This window comes from Phalacrocorax carbo, chromosome 13 (assembly GCF_963921805.1).
Source record: "Phalacrocorax carbo chromosome 13, bPhaCar2.1, whole genome shotgun sequence".
Taxonomy (NCBI): Eukaryota; Metazoa; Chordata; class Aves; order Suliformes; family Phalacrocoracidae; genus Phalacrocorax; species Phalacrocorax carbo.
Window position 1 is genome coordinate 18505147 of NC_087525.1, and position 14419 is coordinate 18519565.

Here is a 14419-nt window from a genome sequence, read left to right on the forward strand (position 1 = left end):
AGCATTAGCAGGGACAGCAAGTGCTGAGTGCGGTGGGCACAGAGCGGTGCGGTAGCCTGGAAGACGGGAAGGGAGCAATAAAGCCAAGTACTCCGAGCGGTCTGGAGTGGGAGGAGGCTGGTGGGGGGAAGAGAGCGGAGGTGTGAGATGGATTTAAAGGTGTTCTGCAAGTGAGTAGAGGAAGCTGCATACAGGGTAGCTAGAAAGGCAAAGATGACAGAGGGACTGGGAGTTGTGATGTGGTGAAACGAGAGGGGAGGCGGGTGAATTCTGCTCTGGTGGTCTGAGGAGGAGTGTGGAGAGACGGGGCATATTTTGGAGTGGTTTCTTCCACTGCAGATTTGAATGGAATTTTAAGCCAACGTTGTTGCACTTGTATAGTGTACGATAGCGTGCAACGTACACTGCTGTCAAGGACTCCCCTCCCTCAGTGCAACCGAGGTTGGTTGGACGGGGGGGGAGAGAGGGGAACTACCAAAAAACTATTTTTATACCAGAATACCAAACTGTGGTTTGAAACGGTAAATCCAGTTTCACAGAATGCAGTACTGGGTCACGAATGCTACGAGCACGTGACGCAGTGCCGAACGGCCACGGATTCCCTCTGTTGGCTCAGATTTGCTCAGCTGTTGGGAGAGCGCAAGGTCTGTGCTAGGTCGGGTGTCGCCTGCTGCTGCCACACCAGCTCCGGGCGGCTGCACGCAGGGGGAGGGTATTTACTCTGACGTGAGCACCGCGGTCCTCGTTGGGGTTAATCGAACAGAAGTGCCGTCGCGTGTTCAGATTCGCGCGGCTGGGTATTTCGGCAGCGCGTGGTCGCGGCGTGACGGGGCCGCAGCCTCGGTGCGCGGGGGGGAGCAGCGGCCGTGTCAGCCTCTGCTGAGGCCGGGTGCTGTCGGCCACGAGCAGAATGGGCTTTTGAACTGTGCGGAGGTGATTGCTCACAGGTGTCTGCTTCTCTTCGGTTATTGGATTCACCTGCTAACTCAGGCTTAATAGGCTTGCAGAAGCGCAGTCATTGCTTCAGGTGCAAACTGATGAGCTGAAGATGAAAAGCCCTGTATAAATGTGTTGGAAAGCAGTGACTTTCAAGCTTTTTCAACTTTTCAATAGAGGAACAAGTCCCTGTACAGCAAACTTACACCTCGTGTTGCTTTTTTTCCCTGAGGGTTTCCTGGGAGCGAGCAGCGGGGTGCTGCGAGGGGAAGCAGTGCTTTGCCAGGACGAGGCCTCGTTCCCTGAGCACCTGCTTTCCCTGTGCTTGCTCCTCTTCTGCCACCAGCCAGTTCTGCTGCTGTTGGCTGCTCCGGCTCCTACTCGTGCTGATGTTCACTCCTCCGCAGCACGGTGGGAGCTGTCTGCACAGCAGGGCTGCGGTAACGCCGCTTCTAACCGCTGTCCGCTTCTCCATCCTCTGCTGAGAGTAAGTGTTCCTGTGATGCGGCTCCACATCCCATGCCGGCTTCCTGCTACGGCTTTCTCTTGTCCTCCTCAGTAGGAAATTGCACGGTGCGTGTTTGTTTTTCCTGGGCGGCTGCTGTCACGGGGGCTGTCACAGCGGCCTCGCTCCCTCCCTGCTGCTTCTCTGGCCGCCCCGCGCCTTCCGCGCTGCCGGGAGCGCCCCTACCCTGTGATCCCGGGCGGCGGTGCCGCCGCGGCCCCCCGGCCCCGCGCCGGGCCCCGCGGCCGCACAACCGCAGCGGCGGCCGCGCTTGCGGGCGGGGGCGGGCGCGAAACGCGCCGCGACGTGGAGCGGGCCCGGCCCCGAGCCGGCCCCTCCCGCCGCCTGCTCCCCCCGCGGGGTCCCGCACCGGGGGTCCCGCCCCGGCGCGAGCGGCCCGAGGGCGGGGCCTCGCGCCCCTCCCTCCGTCCCTCCCGCGGAAGATGGCGGCCGGGCGGCGCGGCGGCGGCGGCGGCTCCCCCAGCGGCCGGAGGGACGCCCAGCGGCCGGGAGCCGGCGGGCCGCGGCCGGCCTGAGCGCTCCCGCCGCGCCGGGGGACGCCCGCCCGCCCGCCCTCCGGGAGCCGTGCCCTGCCCGCGCCAGCGCGCCCGGCGGGGCCGCCCTGCGGCAGGTGAGGCGGAGGGCGGGGGGGGGCGCGGCGGCGCGGCGCGGCTCGGCGGCGGCGGGGGAGGCTGGGGGGGGGGGGGCCGGGCGAAGTTGTGTGCCGGCCGGGGAGCGGCGGCGCCGGCCGGGGGGCGCTGTGAGGGGCCGGGCCGCGGGGGGCCGAGCCGGGGCGGGCGCTGCCCCCCGCCCCACCACCACTATCACCACCACCTGCGCGGCCGGGGGTGCCCCGCGCCCCGCGCCCCGCCGGGAGCCCCGCCACGGCGGCCCTGTCTGCCCCGCGGGCGCCCAGCCGCCGACGCGCGGGCCGGAGCGGCGGCGGCCCCTCCTGCGGCGCGGCCGCCCCCAGCCCCTCTTCCCTGGTCGCCGCCCGGGCTCTCGGTCCGCCCCGGCTTTGTGTGCCGCATGGCGCCGCGTCGCCAAGGGCCGGGCGCCTGGGACGCGCCGCTGCCGCGGGACGAGGCTCCGGGCGGAGGGTGCTCCGTCCCCGTGGCGGGGCCGGGCTGGCCGCGCCTCGGCTCGGGCGCGTCGGTGGAGGCCGGCGCCGGGCACGGCCGCGGTAGCGCGGGGGCACGGCGAAAATCCTGTTTTGCGGCAAAAGCCGATGGAACGTGAGGATTCGTGCCTGTAGCGTTTCCCATCCTTTAGTTAAAACGTATTTGCAGTGGTAAAGCGGTAAATAAAGCACGAGGCGCCCCTGTTTGCTTATGCAAGAGTGAATAAACTCTGCGTTGCCCGAATTAGAAGTGGGCAAATGTCATATACCTGAATTACACCACAAGTTATGCTCGTCCACACTGGGATTCTTTGTGACCAATCTTGCCAAAGAAATACTCAGATTTGTTAATTGTGCGTGTGTTTCTCGTTAGGAAACGTAACCTTGCCCTTTGTGGCAAAGAGGTGAACTCAAAACTTCTGATGAAGTTTTCAGGTTACGTGCGGCCAGCTCAGTTGTCTACGGTAACTGGGCTGGGAAATTCTGGGTGATGGAAGGATCTGGGTAGTGCTGGTATGGTGGGACACCTGTACAGAAACACCCCGAGAGCCAGAAGCAATGCCAAGCACAGATCAGCCCCAGGAGTTTATTGGGCTGGGTGCCCACAGGTGCTCGTGTTGCCCGCATGTGTGGGCTCTGCATCCGCACCAGTAAGTGGCCCCCGAGCTGAGCCCTGCTGCGCAGAGACACCCGAGGTACTCCCGTCTGTGATGGGTTTGGGGGGTGTTTCTGCACGGGGCTTCGAAGAGCAGCTCTCTTCATGGCACTGAGGTTACTGCTCCAGCTCCTGGCAGATTGGACCTAGAAAGGCTTTTTGGTTTGTACTTCACGTTGCACAGAAGTGATTGGGCCATGTTAAGAGCTGGGCCAGTTGCAGAAGTAGCCTGACTCCGCTAGACCAGGTCTGAGCCAGTGGAAAAACTCCATGCTCAAATCTGGCAACCAGCGTAAAATGTTCTAAAACTTTTCCACTGTCGGCAGCTGTGGACAAGTACGCATCTCTTCAGGTTATTGTCTTGTACGCTTGCTGCTTTGTTTTTAGAATTTTCTTCCTCATCGCAAATTCCTCTTTTCATTGATTCCTCCCTTTTAGTTTTTGCTCTTCTCTAAGTTCGTCATACTATTTTCCTCGCTGCTGCTTCTCAAACATGGTTTCATAATGTGTCTTTTTTCCTTCTGTTTCAATGTTTTTTCAGCCCTTGTAGAACTGCTTTTTTGTATGTATGTATATGATTTTGAACTAGGAAGTACTGGCAATTCCAAAAAGCAGTAAAAACGAGCTGCAGAGCAAGGACACAGAGCAGAAGTAGTGGTACATCTGCCCATGTTGAATTTTTCGCTCCCGTTGCAGAAATGACTTTTGCTCTTGTGCGTGGGTGTCAGGCTGGGGAGCGGGTGCCAGTCCTGCCCTCCAGTATTGCTGGCCGTGAGGAGCAAGGACTTCTGGGGCATCTGGCAGCAAAATGGGATTGCGATGCAGAAAAATTGAGAATCGCTGGTTTAAGGTATGGAATAGTACCTGTGAGCGTTAATGAGGACCTGAGCGCGCGCACTGGCAAGCTGCGTGATTTTTGGCAGTATCTAGTAGTGCGGTGATGGTGCTATCTGCTGCGTGGTTTTTCTGTAAGGTATGTTTTACTGTTGTGGTGCCTAATCTTCAGGCTGATCTGCATCAGAATTCACACAGGTTACTTGGAAGAAAAGCCTGAGACTAATTTTATATTAGCATTTATAATTTCATGATTTCTTTAAAAAAAAAAAAAGGGGGGGGGGGTGTGCCCAAATGGAGATCACGCCTTGATGTGTCCAGAACCACAGCACATCTCCACATCGCTGAGCCTTGTTTCTGAGGTTTGAATGCCTATCTCAGATCTCTCTGTGGTGTATCTGGAATATGCGGTGAGTCTCTGAGCAGAGCTGCATAGATAAGATAATCCGTTTCGTTTTAATTGGCAGAGTTGTTTGCACATGATCTCTTGCTCATTTTCCTCTTTTAAAGGAATCCGTATCCATCCCTGATTACAGCTCAGGTCAAAATCCCTCAGCACTTGTAGCAAATCTCTTTTAATTGGTCTCATTTAGCTCTCATAAGGTTGCGTTTTAATTCTCTCTCTTCCGAATCCTTTTCCCTAGTCTGTAATGTAATTTATTACAGGGTATTTTACAGACAAGGGAACGGCCTCTGGCTGTCAGCAACCTTTGCAGTGTATCAAATTTCTAGCTCAACAGGCAGCTGCAGTGGAGTTTGTGGGTGTAAGGCAGTGATGCTGCGGCAGCAGCGGCACACGAGCAGTCTGCGGTGGCCGCACCGGGCACGAGTGCTGGGTCTGTTCCGGATTCTGGAAGTAATTGGGGTGAACGCTCCTGTTTGCTGCCTCTGCTTCCCTAGCCTTTCTGTGGCCGTTGCTGATGCAAGGGTCTGTGAGTTCCATTTTTCCACTCTCTGTCTTTCCACTCTCTGCGATTGAAGGCAAATACGCGTAAGTTGCTGTTGTTGTCTGATGACAGGCTTTGAGCAGCGCAGAATGGGTAGAAGGCTAATGCTGGGAGCATATTTTTAGAAGGCCCAGAGCTGAGCTGTCTTTGTAAAATTCGCCGTGACTTTCCTGAGCGCGGTTGCTTTGGTTAATTGAACGTAACGCAAAGAGGTGAAGCTCTGCGTTTCATTATGCCTGCGCCAAGGCACTTCGCCTCTGGCCTGTAACAGCACGGTCTGCAGGCACGGTGCGCTGGTGCAGCTTACGCCTGATCTCCGGGTGCTCTGACACCACCTCTGGAAGTCTCAAAGGCTGGGGCTGGGTTGGTTTTGTTTTTTCTGAGCTGTGCCCCCTGCCCTTACGCTGGCGGTTTTCCCACTATCGCAGAATCGGAAGGGAATACGTGCCTCTGCCTCAGCTGCTGGAGTTGCGATCCCAGGCTGCGTGGTGCAGGCAGGGAAGGTACAGGCAGACTTTCTGCTTTCCTGATCCTGTTCTGGAGGCAGGAATCTCCAGCAGAGCTGTGGAGCACGGTTATGTCTTAAATCGCCACTGAAAGATTTACTGGAGTACGTAACATCAGAGCCCTAACTGTTCTTTCCGCATAGCGATATTTGAAGGTTTCAGGCCTCTGGCAATTGCTGTTTGGGGACTGTTTTTCAATATAGACCCATATCCAGAGAGGAAATTATATAGATTACTAGGCTCAATCCATATGTGCCCTATAAAAATGTAGTAGAAATCTCTATACATGAATGATGTATTAATCTTCTACACCAGGAGAATATCCTCCATCATGTTCTTGCTTGCTTAATATTTTTAGTAGGCTAACTGATCTAGCAGTGGATGCGAGTGGGATGATAAGATTGTAAAATGCAGTTTGGACCTTCTCAAAATGTTTGTGGTTTGCGCTGGGCAGCGTCACAAGATCTGTTTTCACAGAAGTGGGAACTGCTGTTTGCTTGTTTTTTAAAGCTGCCCAAACTCTCCAAACCAGGAGAGGGATGGGCACGGTCTATCTCTATATATAGACTCAGCCTGCATTTGAATTTGTTGAGTAAAATGAATAGTGCAGAATAAGTAAGGATAGCTTCACACAGCACTTGCTTATGTACTAACACCACCAAGATGATGTTCAGAAACGCCTGCCTCTTCCAAGTGTGTTTGTAGCTGTATGTAACTGAAGCTGTTCTTTCTGCTGGGGTTGTGGACATTGAATATCAACAGTGTTTGCAGCTGCTCTCTGGCTGAAATGGTAACATTTCAACTTAGCCTAAAATACTGCACATTTTCTTTCCATGAAATGAATTTAATATTTGTCATTAAATACAAATTATGAAGTTAAGCATTTAAACCAACAGCGATTAGATACCAGCGTTCATATTTTTTTTCCAGAATCAAAGGGGGGTGAAAAGGAGAGATGTGTGTTGTCCTCTGCTCAGTGGCTGGGGCTTGGGCACATCCGAACGCCGGTCTCCGTGCTCTGTGTGTGTGTCACGCTGCAGTTACCGTCTTCAGCACTTTGGCACGTGTTTTGAGTGTGGGATGGGAATGAGGGAGTGTGATCTAGGGTTTTGGTGGGCTCTGAATACAGCTGCACTGCACTAGTCTGATCTGTTCCCCCTGCACTGCAGTGCATTATTCTGATTTTTTCTTTTTTTCTTTTTTTTAAACCTTTGGAAGTGTCTGCGTTAGGAAAGGATTGTCTTGGGCATTCCCTGTAAATCAAGAGACACAAGTCTGTCCCCTCCTCTCCTACGTTCCTGTCTCAGCACTGTGGCTCACACAAGGAGACAAGGGCTCACCAGTACCTCCCCAGGGAGGAAGGGTTTCCACAACGGGGGAGAGAGCAGGACGTGAAACTGCGTGTATTAAATGACATGCCAACAAGTCATAGCCGTCTCTGGGGCTAGGGATCACTGCTGCTTTTATGTATTGGTGTATGTTTTTCCTCTGTATTCAGAGTTCCCTTGGGAGCTGGGTTGGCAAGGCTGATGCAGCAAGGAAGGAGGAAAGAGGGACAGCAAAATGACAATTTTATCCATTCTTAATCGCTTTTTGCAGTTCTGGTCTGCCATCTGGTCAGTCTCTTTGAAATCATACAACCCCAGCACCCTGCCCTTTCTCCTCTGTTTGTTTCTCCAGTGTCCTACAGCCTTCCTTTCTGCATCAGAAGCTCTCCAAGAATATGGCTTTCCTCCGAGTGGTTCATGTTGGGAGGCTCCCATGTCAGGACCATTAGATTATGTGACGGAGCGACTTGTTTTTCTTTGATCATGTTCAGTCTTACGGTTCCAGATGATTCCTTTAGCCTAATATTTTATTGGTCGTTCAGCTTGTCTCTAATTAATGCTAATTTGCTTGGCAGTACTTCTAAAGTAAAAATCAGAGCTTGCATGTAGATTTTTAGAGCTCTTCAACAGATCTTAACTCTTACATTTTCACTCACTTTGGTGTAAACTGCTCAAAGGGAACAGTGGGATGACAGGCCTTAGCTGTCATAGACTCCAAGTAGTAGAGATGAATTTAGAGAAGAAGGGAAACTTGAGATTTACTTCGGAAAGGTTAGAAGAACCCCAGAACACTTTATAAATGTCTATTTCTGTCTTAAGAGCCTCTTACGGAACAGCTTTGTGTTAGCTCTCTAGCCCTACCCTGTGCTTTAAAGTGCATGGGAAGTTTCATGTCAGAAAGGGCTTTTAACAGTCAGTTCTGTCATCTCCAGGATGGCAAGAGCTGGACTCACGAAGATCTATGACTGAAGTGTCCACATCTGAGCTAGGCGCTATAAGTTCCGTTTATATGACGAATGTGTTAGGGCACAATTCATTTCACCCTAGAGCAGATGTCCGCATTTGGTGAGGTGAATCCCATTCAGAAGTTCTTTTCTGTTTTTCCACTGAACATAATGAAAACTGAGGATGTTAGTCCAGACGTAGAAAATGTCAGCAGGACAGACAGCAGAGCAGAAGGTAAATTGAACACCTCCCAGAGTGACACTAACTTGCCCCTAATCCTGGACTGCCTTCAGAGTAGCATTTTTAATACCTTCACTGACAAATTATTTACATAAATTTGTCTCTTTTGATCTTAACTGCTTTTCCTATCTTTGGAGCACTTCTTCCCTAGTTTGGTTTGGTGGTTTTTTGGTTTGGATTTTTTGTTTGTTTTAGCAAATGCTGATACAGCGATTCTATGCCACTCACACTTTATTCTGAAAGCTTTTGCAAATGCTGGATGTTACAGCATGCTCTGCAGCTGTTGATTGTCTTTGCCCTTACCTCTGTGGTTAAGTTGTTCGAGACCCAGGGTCCCCCTGTAACTGGTAACCAGGACCTCACTGTGGTCCTGGCCAGCCATGCCTGTCACAGAGAAGTCAGACCAGGTCATGAGTAGGTCTTTATTCATTTCACAGCCTTAACCACTGAGATTATAGTTGGCTTTGGAAGCAAGCTGAATGTTAAAATGTCAGGTAATGGCCTATGATTTTTCTTCTGTAGAGAGACAGGCTTCTCTCTCCCGCACAGTCTGGGTTTTGAACTGCTGGAAGTTTTAACTTTGAACAAATGGTGCGACCAGGCTTGGAGTGGCCCAACGCAGTGGCATGTTGCGTCTGGATCTCTGCTTGAGGTGAATAATGTGATTTCACAGCAAGTTGAATACCTCTTAATATTTGACGGCCCAAGATGAACGAGGAGTAAGACTGGGAACTCTGTGCAGTCTAATTAAAGGCACAAATTTTCAGTGGCGAGAAGGTTGGTGTCTTGGGTGACTCCGTAAAATGTCATCCTTTTCCATCTGTCATTGCCCGAGTCTTGTTTGTGTTTCTTTTCTGGGCATCATCTGTGTGTGGGTCTGTTTCAACTGTAGAGATGTCTTTGAAGTGGCATCGTCTGTCTCGGCTGTGGAGCTACAGAACTGAAATTGTTGGCACCTCACTTTTGGTGAACTTGCCCTTCCAGTTATTGAGGGCTGCAGAGGTATAAAAAGGAGCAGGCAGAAACTAGTGTAGACATTGCATTGATCAACACAGAGTGGCCGGTGCGTGAGGACTGCTGCAGCTCCCACTTCTATCAGCTGTGTGAACCCACTTTCAGGAGAATGATGTGAGCTATCACAATGTCGAATCTGTCTTTTCAGTGGGATAAAGTGGGATCTTGGCCCAATCCCGCAGCCACAAAGAGGCAGATTCGTTTCAGCATTGAAGCCTGGCATAAATGGCTAGTTTCCATGTTTGATCTGTTGTCCAGAACACCTCTGAAACATTAAGCTTCCCCTGCCACCCATTTCAGTTACAAATAACATATTTTAATTTGTTACTTGTAATTTTGTTAGCTTTATTCATTTTTAATTAATTGTTCTGGATACAGACAGCAGTACTACAGCTCAAACTGCATGTGCTTTACTTGCAGCTGAGTCATAATCACCTTCCTCATAAGCAGAGATCAGTCACTGTCTCCTGATTTACTTTTGTCTGCAGGCTTTCTTCCATATCCTTCCTTTACATTCCTGTTTCAGATCTGGCCACTTGTATCAAAGCATGATGTGAATAAGCCTGCTTACCTGAGTCAAGGCCACCATGAAAACGTGCCGTTAGTGTGTGTTAGCACCTATAGTTTAGTGTCATATAACTGTGTGTGGGACAGCGTATGTTTCCGTGGCCCGAGTCCACATGAACATATAAACACAGAGCTTTCTGCAGGAAAGCTTGCTTTGCCTCAAACAAAATATTGATATTTACCTTTCCCAGCGTTACTTTTAAATACAAATTCCTTACTAACCACAAGTGATGGTAAAGTGCCCGTGGCAGCAGGCGGAGCTCAAAAGTCCCTTTTGGTGTTGTGTTATGTGTGGGGGCAGGTCAAGAACAAGCTAGTGTTCAGGGATTGTCATGATTGCAGGTGGCGTTGAGTATAGCGTTTCTCTGAGGCTGTTATAGTTAGTTCTTTTGCATGTTGTAGAGCTGTTATATAATTATCTACATGTCAGTCCTAGCTTTTTCCATTGCTAAATGAAAACAGGGTGAACATGCCCTTTGAACTTACTCCTCATGGTTTGCATTTAAGCTGATGCTGCCACTGAGGAAAGCAATCCAATCCTATACTGACCCTTTTCAGTATTGGCACAACCACTCAGCAAGCAGGATCAGGAAACTGGTGTGGAAATTAAAATAAACAGAACAAAACAAACCTCCTTTTTTCCTATGTTGTTATTCTCTAGGAGAGAAGTTACTTTCCAGCTGATCAGTAAGAAACCCAGTCAGGCTTAAATGCTTTTGTATTGGTACACCACAGACCGCCTTGGGGATAGGGATGAGTTGATGGGGTGCCAGGACTGCTCTCTTTGGAGAAGAGGAGAGGTGTGACCACCTAAACACATGCCAGACGATCACTTTAAAAGTATCATTTCACATGGTGTAAGCTGAAGATGAGTCTTATGCTACATCTCTTTGCGTTAGTCCTGCAAAATTTCTAAGTATCAAATTTATCTAGGTTAGACAACTAATAGTGGTCATGGCAAACTCCAAAAGGATATTGGAAACAGGCAGCATGACAGGAGCTGAGCTGCATGCCCAGCAGACTGAGAGCCAGTAACAGCAGCCCTTCATTGCTGCATGTTCTTTTACATTTTTAATTGGACACCAGATTAATTTTTATATCAGTGATTTTATCTGAGGGAAGAGATTGAAGAAATCATAGCAATAGTTGTAGAAATCATAGCAATAGAAGGAGATCTGTCCAGGGGAAGAGGAAGGCAGCTGCGGACCAGACCTGGGGTCACAGCTTCTGCACTGTATTTTTTTTTATGTCCTATTCTGGGACCTGCCAGCTTCTCTGATGAGCAGTGCTGCATTACCTCTATGTTCCTGTACAATTTTCCAGAAAGACATGACACGTTACGTCAGAAAACTAGTTAAGTTTCTATAGAGTGGTTCTTGGTTTGGTGGTTTTTTTTCATACCTTGTTTAAAAGAAAAGAAGATGTTTCTGTGTTGTCCTCAATATCTTTTCCTAGCATCCTGCCACTGACAGTCTGACCCGTGATACTATTCTGGACAGATCTTTGGGGACTGAAATTGTTGTGAGTGCTCAGGCCCCTTCCCCTTCCTGCAATTATATCTTCCTGAAATGCATCCTGTGCAAGGGTGAAGATCAGCAAAAGGCAACGCTGAAAGACAAAGTGGTGGAGATTAATGCAGTGTCTGTGCTGGAAGCAAGGCTGTTCTTGAAGGATATGCCTTTAAACTGCTTGGTCTGAAAGTCTATACTGAACAGTTTTAAAAATGAGCCAGCTTTTTAAACTGAATAAATAAAGACAAGCATCTCTTCATACAGATGTAGGGTATAAACCACAGGTGCAAGGTTCCATTTTTCTCCCTGTCATTAGGCTTCATCTGGAGAAAGCATTAGTAGGGATACAGAGGTGGTTTGGTCTTTGTGGGCTAGTGATTTAGAAACCTCATGCTTGCTCTGGCAGGATGGAACTGATGGCACCAAGCTTGAAGACAAGTGTTGAGAGCTCTCCTGGTTTTCTCCTGTCTTTGCAACCCTTCGGCACTGGTGTTATACAGCCTCTGCTACTGGTTCCCTGTTGGGATGTCTGTAACTTCTCCTGGGGCTGTATGGAGTTCCATCTGCCTTTGCAGTCATGACCTTTTGCCATAGCTGTCTTCCAGTGTAGCAACAAAACTGTCGACAAAGCTGGGAAAGTGGTTGCAAGGCTTGTGAGACACATGCTGGGACTTCCCACGATGGCCGGAATAAGATGAGGGAACTGTCAGCCAAATGAAATGGGAATGACCTAATGTGCACAGACATTAGGATATCATCTAACACTCAAATCTTAAATTTAGATTTTCTACAATGGATTATCCTTAGGTGATATTTTTTAGGAAAATCTTGCCATCTACCTTGATTCCACCTGTCTTGAAGGAAAAGGATGGAGAAGCAGAAAGAAATGTTTCTTTCATGTAAAGTTATGGGAACAGACTGGCTACTGCAGAGGCATCCATCCTGTGAATGGGGGGTGACTCCTCGTCCCTTTCTTCTGCCTGTAAGGCTGGCCTCACTGAGACCACTGATCAGTGGGGAATATGGAAAAAAATAGAAATTATTTTTGACAAGTGCTGATCTGAATCTAGCTTTGAGTTGGTAGTACTGGTGCAAAAGACTCTGTCCTATCACTGTTACCCAAGAGAATCTTCAGCAGGGATGAGGAAATCTCACACCAAAAATTCTTAGAAATGTTTCTTAATTTTTATCGGGTTTGGAAATGGCAAATTATAGGGAGCAGCACACAAGAGCAGCGAGTGGAGTAGTTCTTCCCCTGTCACGGTTGCTCAGATACGGTGTCTCTCTCCTCGGGAGCAAGTCATACAGTGTGTTTTTTTTGGCTTGGCAAACTTCCTGCACAAGGTCAGTATTGCCACTACACTGGTAGCACAGCATCATCATGCTTTAAATGTACTAGCTGCAGAGGTTATAAATGACTACAGATTTTTTTGAATGCTGCAATATTTAAGTATTCAGCTTGAGGCATTTTATTAAAGGGGCCTCATTACCAGAGCAAGTGCCAAGTGCTTTGAAAATTCTGTGCCTATTTAATATAGCTCATATTGGGTATAACTAATCACTGCTAAGGCTTAAAACCTTTGCTGTATAGTGCATCTGGGAGCAGGTAGCTACGAGACTGGGCAGAGGAATCCCCTTCCCTCTTCAGTAAAAGCTTTCTTAATATGACGGTCCAATTGCTGCTATTTCTTGTATGTGTGCAGAGCATAGCAATATCTGGGCAGCAAACTAATGCAAAATGCTCTCCTGTCTAGTGTTTCATTGTTCTTTCTGCCTGAGGCTTTGCAACCTTGGTCTTTTTTAGTTAAAATCTTTAAACAATGGATTATCTGTTTTCACAGGCTTTAGAGGATTTGAAATAGCAGTCGCCCTTAGGCATTTGGCTCAGGATTACAGCAATAAATACATTCATTGGAGCCCCCTGGCCCTTCCAGGAGCCAGGCAGTCATGAGATTACCTCTTCCATACTCTTCTGCTTCTAACTCCAGTGGAGTGTGTCAACCTCTTAAGCCCTGTTCCCCCTGACTGTTTGACCATTGTGAGAGGTGAGCAATGTGCGTGATGAGGTTGAGAGCACCTACAATAGGGGACCTTCATTCTTGGCTTTTGCTACATTACCAATCTGGATTTTCCAGGAGATCAGAAACCTGTTTTGAAAGCCGGTGTTGCTTTTTTCCCCCGCCAAAGCCCAGCAGCCTGAAAATTTCATATGGCTTTTAAATTTTCAAATTGGAATGTAACTAATCAGTGTTGACGTTTCTGATCTTTGTGTGCCAGCTGCTATTTTTCTGAAAGACGGTGCTGGGACTGGAAGGCCCCATACCAGAGACTACAAACCAGTTGCCACCCAGTTGTGATACCTGACGTGGCAGTTTCTGTAAGAGCGCTTCCTGATTGCGCTGTTTAAACAGAGAATGTTATGTTTTTCTTCTGTTACTATAAGATCTAAAGTAGATTACGCATATCAGACGTTCTGCTGTGTTGCTTTGGAGAAAGATATCAGCTGTCGGAAGGAGACCCAAAAGTCAGTTCCAATAAAAAGCTGCATTTTCTGAAGCAGTTTGTTTCTGGTTAGAAGAGCTGTTTGTCGTATGACTTTACATGGGCTGCGCTTTGCACAATGGGACTTACTTTCTTCTAAAGAGCAGCTTTATCACAGGAAAATTCATTCTGTGGAGAGATATGCGATGCCCATACATCTGAGGTCCTGTGAAGATTTCCACCCCTAAAAGATTCTACTGATTTTCAGCAAGTGCTGTTTCACAGCCTTCTGAGCTGTTCTTATCACACCACGTCATGCTGCTCATCACAATTGAACAGCATGTGCTAGTTGGCCAGTGGCTTTATCAAAAGACCCTCCCAACACAGGTACGCAAATTGGAAAAGGAGAAAGCTCAGTTCTCTTTGGAAGGCTTTTGTACTTTGCTTCTTTTTTTTTTTTTCCTTTCTTCCAGTGAGTAAGTAATGATAAACATTTACTAAACCACACTGTATGTTTTCGAAGTATATAATACACATTACCTTTGCCTTGGAAAACTTTGAACTTACTTTTCAGCAAAAGATACAAGTATTTAAAGCATTTGTAAATAGAGCTGAGTCAGCTGCAGCGCTTTGCCATGTAAATTTTCATCAGGGGATGGTGGAAGCCTTTTTTTGGGCTAGCGCTTACAATGATTGCGTTTTCTACTGTGATTTAAGCCTTTACCACCACACATCAATTCTCCTTCCAGGGGAAAAGTAGTCTCACTTTTTTTTTTTTAAAGTAAGAATTACAAGAATTGGTAACTTAACTAAACAACATAGCAGGTTTG

General features: G+C 48.6%; 1 protein-coding gene across 2 annotated transcripts in view; it reads left to right on the forward strand.

The window, feature by feature from the left end:
* Window positions 1-2030: 2030 nt before the first annotated feature.
* The window catches only part of NDST2 (N-deacetylase and N-sulfotransferase 2), a 136558-nt gene continuing 124169 nt past the window's right edge, over window positions 2031-14419 (forward strand). Inside the window, exon 1 of one of the 2 annotated variants that reach the window (XM_064464971.1) lies at window positions 2031-2072. The gene's annotated coding sequence lies outside the window, so the exon portion shown is untranslated. The remainder of the gene's footprint in view (window positions 2073-14419) is intronic. The other variant, XM_064464972.1, reaches the window with a different exon arrangement.